A 7,345-nucleotide genomic window follows, 5' to 3' on the forward strand; every position below is an offset into this window, starting at 1 on the left:
TTTGCATTACCTTCTGTTAACAGACTCCGGAGTGATTTTTTTGAGACAATAGGATTCTGTGTTTAGCCAAGCCAATTTTGCTCAAATTTGCAAGTAAAATTTCATGAGAGGCTATAGCAAGTGCTTTATTAATCTCCAAATATATATTCTAAACTCAGCCTTAAATTCATGCTGTTCTTTATTTACCAGAGAACTTATTTTCCAAGTCTTTTTCTTTAATATATATGTAAAATTTTTTCCTCTTCTCTTTTAACCTCCTTGCCATGTTTTCTAACGGTAATAGACCACGCCACTTGATATGACCACAGAGCTGTGCTCTGCTTTTCTGTTTAAAAAATTCAAATTAAAGTGACCAGAGTGGTGTAGAAATCATCTTGAGGGCAACTGAAAGAAATAGAAATAGTGAGCCTGTCCAAAACAGGCTTAAATAAAAAACATAGTATCTGCCTACAGGCTTCCCTGGTGGCTCAGACAATAAAGCATCTGCCTACAATGTCGGAGACCTGGATTCGATCCCTGGGTTGGGAAGATCCTCTGGAGAAGGAAATGGCAATCCACTCCAGCACTCTTGCCTGGAAAATCCCATGGACGGAGGAGCCTGGTGGGCTACAGTCCATGGAGTCGCAAAGACTCAGACACGACTGAGCGACTTCACTTCTTTCTTTCTTTCTTTGTTGTCATACTAAAGGACTGTCATACTGAGCACTGAGGAGCAGAACAGAGCAAGAAATAAGAATTATAGTGGCAGAATGTGCCTCAACAGAATTCACTCATTATTTCAGCAAATATTGACTACTGATAGCAGTCTACATATAAAGCGTTATGTTGGACCTGTGGAGTATGCAAAGAAAAACTAGTTAAAGTCCCTGTTCTCAAGTACTTTACAACTTATTATGGTCACAGAATGCAGGAGAATAAATATAACTGTGCAACTCTGGAATGGACTGAGGCATGGAGCAAGGAACTGGTCACAAGAGAGATACAGGTAAAAGCTGCATGACCCCATCCAGTATACTGTAGGAAAGAGTCCTGTATTGGCCAGATACTTATTTACTTTTCTCTGCCTTGTTTCAGAAAGGACTCTTAATCCAGACTTTTTGTTCTCCTAAGCCATGCATCCCATGAGTAACAGGGATATTATTTTTAAATCTTCCTCTAGTCGGAAGGCAGCAGTTCCAAGATCCCTTTACCACTGAGGACCTAGGCAAAGTAGGACCTAGGCAGAAGTAGAAGACACAGAAGTCTTAGCCAGAAAGAAAGAAGAAGAAAAACAATCTCATTGGCCTTGGAGAAATGGGAAGAGAGAGGGAGAGTAAAGAGGTCTCATGCACAGGTCCTCCTATCCTCTCATTAGAATGGAGCCATAGGGAGAAAGGGATGGGAGTGCCACAGCAGCTATAGGAAATCCTCAGCCCTGGGAGAAGGCAGGATTCACCAGTTCTGCTCAGAGGAGGATTTAAGACTCTAGAAACTTCAATTACGTGCAATACACTGCAAAACACAGTTCACTGAAGACTGACATAGTATGCTGAGCATATGAGTTTGAAATAGCACCCTTGGATTTCTCAGCCCCTGTATAATATGAGGATGATCCAGAAAGGGTCTTAAGTCCCACTGAGGAAACAGAAGCAGAAGAGGTGCGCAAAGGCCTGGGGCTGGAACAGAGTCCACAGTGAGCAGTCTCACTGTAAATGGAGGCAAATGGTTGCAACCACAGGCCCCATTCAGATGCATCACCATGTCTCAAAAGGCTAGAGAAGATCAGCAGGAGACTGGAACAACAACACAGCCAAAATCGGTAAGAAGTCATGGGATGACTTATAGATATCAGACCACTCTTTTCTCTAATAACACAGAGTAACCTAGACCTCCTTTCAGTTTGCAGATAGCAACCTGGAGGAAAGCAGCAAAAGAGAAAGGAAATTTGAAGGAGTGAGTGTAGCCAACATAATAAAAAATCCAAAAGGGACATTTAAATTGGAAGAGATTGAAATATTATCACTAACTGGTAGATTTCAGATTTTCTCCCAAGCTCTCTAATAAATATATGGCCCTCTAAACCCCTACACACATAAACACAAGCACCCTGCTACCCAGTGAAATAGGCTCCCATAGGAGAGATTTATTTCATTTTACAAAATCAAGAAAACTAAATGCTCTCATTTACCTAAGTAGTAATGTGTGTACATTCTTGATCCCAACAAAAATCCTTGAGCATGTATTCATGTTTGTGATGCCAAATGGTTAATCATTCATCAGGAAAATTTTTCTAGAAGGTCAACAGGGTCTTTTTTCAGTGGGGACATTAAGAGGCCCCTGTGCAAATTCACATTGTTTATTTCTGTCTTCTACAATGATTACTTTCTCAAACAGGATTATTCGCCTGTTTCAATGCTATATTTTAATCTCCTTCATGTTGCTGAGTTTTAATGTTTTCCACGTACCCTGTATGGCTATTAATTTGCACTCTTCAAGAAGTCAATTACCCATACATTGCCGTACTTATTGAACTCAGGAACCTACTCATAAGCAGTGTGAATTACAGCATAATCACTGAAAGATTTGTCTCCTTTTTCCACACAATATTTTCTGCCCCATCAATGCAGGCTTTCCTTCATTTTAAGATATCCTTGTGGTTTTCGATAGAAATTAGACACTGTGGACCACTGTATATGAACTTGATGCCACTGGGTACCATATGGAATTATCACTGACAAAGGAATGCTACTCAACATAAGTCATATGCTCACATATTGCTCAATATTTATCACAGCAACATGCATGTGTCAAATCAGGTACATCAGAACAAGCCATCAAATCTCAATATGTAAAATAGATAAGTGAGTGAAGTCGCTCAGTCAGGTCCGACTCTTTGCGACCCCATAGACTATAGCCTACCAGGCTCCTCCATCCATGGGATTTTCCAGGCAAGAGTACTGGAGTGGGTTGCCATTTCCTTAAGGCATATGAAAAACTATTACCAAAATCTGTCCTAGGTAGCTGACATTTCATTTCCTACCAAAGAAAGGAAGAGAAAATTTAGCTAGCCTCTCTCAATTTATCATTTGGTGTTCCTAGTGAGATTGGGGGGAAAAAATGTTGGGAGAGCTGTTAGAAAGCAAGGCTGTTGTATCCATGAGGTCTGGAGAAAAGGGAAAAGTATTAATGTGGCTAAATGAGATCTAGATCAAGAACCCTGGAAGTCAGGGAGGGATGAAATTAAAACATCAAAGTGGTAGCTCCTTTTGAATTTAGACACTGTGATTTCCAATTCCTCTGGATTCTCTCAACTTTCTCCAAATACCAACGTTCAAAAAGAAATGTGACAATGGTCACAACGGGCTACAAATACATCTGTCTCCCTTTATCTAGAACTGGTTATATAGGTTAGTTTGATTTGTCACAAGAGGTCATGGTATTTTTACTACAAAGGGTTAAAGTGCTAGGTAAGGCAGGAGGTTTCATGTGCCTTTGAGTCCAGCCAGCACAAACACAGTCAATCCTGGCCACAGTTCCTTTTCTTACACTGGTTACTGAAAGGCTATTAAGTCTCTGAAAAGCTGTATGGAATACCAAACAAAACCCTGAAAGGTGGCAAAACTGAAAGAGGACACTGAAAGCAGCCAGCCAATGCCTGAAGCCCAAAGCCTCTGTCTGCACAGTTGCTTCTTTTCATCATCTCTCAGATCGTAAGTTGTTTTAAGAGTTGTGAAAGGTGTCAGAAAGACAGCCTTCTAAAGTTAGGTAAAATCTGGGATGTGAATGCATAAGAATTCTATCAGATTGCTTACTCTCACCCAAACCCTTCAGGGGAGTTTTAAAAAACACATTGAAGACCTAATACATAATCATTCTCAGAGATCTAAAGCAATGTCTAAAAGATGTTTTCTCTCCAGGTGAAAAACGAAAATGCAATTTCAGGAAAAACCTTCTCATTTTTTTTTCTGTCGTCTCCAATCTGTCCTGGAAGGATCGTACTGATGGCCTTATTTCTGATGCTTGAACCTTTGCTTAAAGAAAACTGGATAAAACACAATACTTGCTTTTGTACTATCAGAGAAAAGAAAAGAGATAGGGATAATTTTAAATTGCAGAAAATGGTACAGTCATTATTGTTTGGCCTGGGAATGTATTATTTATGATTAAAATTACGCCTATCCAGGACGTATTTTCTGGTAAAATTCTGATCTCTAGGATCCAATGAGCAACAAAATAACAAATGAATCTATTTACCAAAATGTTAAAGGAATTTACTGACTTCACGGTATCTTTCATGCCATGGGAATTAAGCAATATTTTGCTGTTCTCTAATTTTTGCATAGGTCATAACAAGACCCCTCGGTGTTTCAGGAATTTTCAAAACTCTTCAATTTGCATACTAAATAGGAGGAAGAATGAATTTTGTTCAAGAATAATATTTAATTCCATTAACTGATATTAATTTTTTTAAACCTCATGCCATTCAAATCAATATAAGTTGAGGAAGAGAAAAAGACGTCAGATCTGAAAGCTTACAATATCTTAGATTTCTTCATAATTAATATTAGGTTTCTGTAGATCATAGTTCAACACAAGTTTTTATTACAATGAATTTGCATTTGCTCAGCAAAAATATAATTGAAAGAGATGTCTGCATCCATCCATGAAGGAGTAACTGGGAACATATTTATCTTCCTGTCCTAAAACAATTTTAAAAATACACAAAATACAGAAAAAAAATATTTTTTATACATTGGACAATAGGTAAGATGGTCACTGTTCCCCAAAAAAAGGAAAATAAGGCAAGACCAACTGTATTAGTCAGTTTGAGCTGCTATAACAAAATACCACAGATTGAGTAATTTAAGGGACAGAAATGTATTGCTCACAGTTCTGGAGGTTGGAAGTCTCAGATCAGGGTCCAGCATGGTTGAGTTCTGATAAGAGCCCTCTTTCCTGGCTTGCAGACAGTCACTTTCATGCTATGCTCTCACATGGCAGACAGAGGGAGAGAGAGCACTCTCTCTTCCTCTTCTCAATAAGGTCACTAATACCATCAAGGGAGCTCTACTCTCCTGACCTCATCTAAACCTAGATACCTTCCAAAGACTCCATCTCCAAATACTGCCACATTAAGCACTACAGTTTCAACATACAAACATTTCATGTAAAGCATCTATAATTGCCCCAGTTGATTGAATGGTATTAACAAAGTCTGGCAAACCTCCTGAGTTTAAAAGACAGTTCAGAATTCAAGAGGTATATGGTAGGTAGAATATATATATGTTTTGGTAGCTAGAATTGAAAAGACAAAAGTCAGGAAAACAAATAATAAAGCTGCACAAAGAAAACTCCAGAGACCTGCAAAGAGTACCTAATGAGTTTTCTTCTGTGAAATGACTAGAAAAAGCATGTGAAAATCTATGCAAGGCATGGGAAAGAATCATCAGAAGGATCAGATGTAATAGTTTTTGGAGCTCACACAGGGATAAGAATAGTTTGTATTCCCACTTCCTAAGACATGGAGCATCAAGTAGAGTCCTCAGAAGAGTATTACTTCAAGATAGGGCCAAACAAGCCATGGTTCTTGTTGTTTAGTCACTAAGCCATGTCCAGGCTGCTGTCTATGGGGTCGCACAGAGTCGGACACGACTGAAGCGACTTAGCAGCAGCAGCAGCATGTCCAGCTCTTTGCAGTCCCATGCACTGTAGCCTACCAGGCTCCTCTGTCCATGGGCTTTACTAGGCAAGAATACTGGAGTGGGTTGCCATTTCCTTCTCCAGGGGATCTTCCTGACCTAGGGATCAAATCCATGTCTCTTGCATTGGCAGACAGATTCTTTACCACTGAGCTACCAGGGAAACCCAATTAGCCATGGAGAAACTGCCTAACAGTTTAAATGGACCAAACTGTTTCCAAGTGACTTAATTTCTGCATTCCATAAAAAAGCAAAATACTTAAGACAACATTAAACTCCATCACCTTACAAAGCAAAATTTACAATGCCTGGTATCCATTAAAAAATTACCAGATATTCAACAAAGCAGGAAAATATTAAATCATAATGAAAGAAAAATCAATCAATATAGACAGACCCAGAAATGACAAAGAGGATTGAATTAGCAGACAATGACAACAAAGCAATTATTATAAATATACTTCAAATGTTCTAGAAGATTGAGTAAAGTAAGCATGGTAAGATACAGCATAGAAAATATTAATCATTTACATGTCATCCTTGCACAGGGGCCATGCTAATCTTCTCTGTGTCGTTCCAATTTTAGTGTATGTGCTGCTGAAGCGAGCACAAAAAATTAATCATTCAGAGATGAAAAATTCAGTATCTCAAATAACATTCAATTGATAGAATTCATAGATTAAGAAAGTGTAGAAGAATGATTAGTGCTCTTGAAGACACAACAATTGAAACAATACAAAATAAAACACAGAAGGAAAAATACTGAAAATTAATGAACAGTGTATTGATGAGCTGTGAGGAAACATAAAAACATAAAATCAGACTAAAATGCATTTAATTGGAATCCAGAGGAAAGAGAAACAGGAAAAGAAAAAAAATTGAAGAAATAATAGCCAAAGATTACCACAATTTAATGAAAATTATAAATTCACATAACCAAGAAGTTCAGTGAACCTCAAGCACAAGAAATATGATGAAAATTATACCAAGGCCTACCATAATCAAATTGCTCAAAACCAGTTAAAGAGAAAATCTCAGAGGGAGAGGGAGAGGGTGGGATGATTTGGGAGAATGGCATTGTAACATGTATACTATCATGTAAGAATCAAATCGCCAGTCTATGTCCGACGCAGGATACAGCATGCTTGGGGCTGGTGCATGGTGATGACCCAGAGAGACGTTATGGGGAGGGAGGTGGGTGGGGGGTTCATGTTTGGGAACGCATGTACACCCGTGGTTGATTCATGTCAATGTATGGCAAAACCAACACAGTATTGTAAATTAAAATAAAAAAAAAAAGAAAGAAAGAAAAAAAAATTAGGAAAACAAAAAAAGAGGAACAGAGGAACAAAGATAAGAATGACAGAAGGCTTCTTATCAGAAACAATGCAAGCCAGAAGACAGTGGAGTAACATCCTTACAGTACTGAAAGAAAAAAAAATATGCAGGTATTTTCCAGTAATTAAGGCAAAATGAAAAAAAAAATTTTTGCACATACAATAGCTGAAATGATTCACTATCAGTAGATCATCACCATAAGAAATGTTAAAGGAAGCCCTTTAGACAGAAAGAAAATGTTACTAAATAGAAATCTGAATAGCACAAACTAATGAATAACATTAGAAATAGTAAACATACAGGTAGATATATCATTCTTTTAATTTATT

General features: G+C 38.1%; 1 non-coding gene across 1 annotated transcript; it reads right to left on the reverse strand.

Moving 5' to 3' along the window:
- Window positions 1-6,181: 6,181 nt before the first annotated feature.
- LOC128061057 (U6 spliceosomal RNA) lies at window positions 6,182-6,288 on the reverse strand. Its single transcript, XR_008200677.1, has one exon. It is a non-coding gene; the product is annotated as a U6 spliceosomal RNA (small nuclear RNA).
- Between the last annotated feature and the right edge of the window lie 1,057 nt (window positions 6,289-7,345).

The sequence above is a fragment of the Budorcas taxicolor genome, chromosome 15 (assembly GCF_023091745.1).
Source record: "Budorcas taxicolor isolate Tak-1 chromosome 15, Takin1.1, whole genome shotgun sequence".
NCBI lineage: Eukaryota > Metazoa > Chordata > Mammalia > Artiodactyla > Bovidae > Budorcas > Budorcas taxicolor.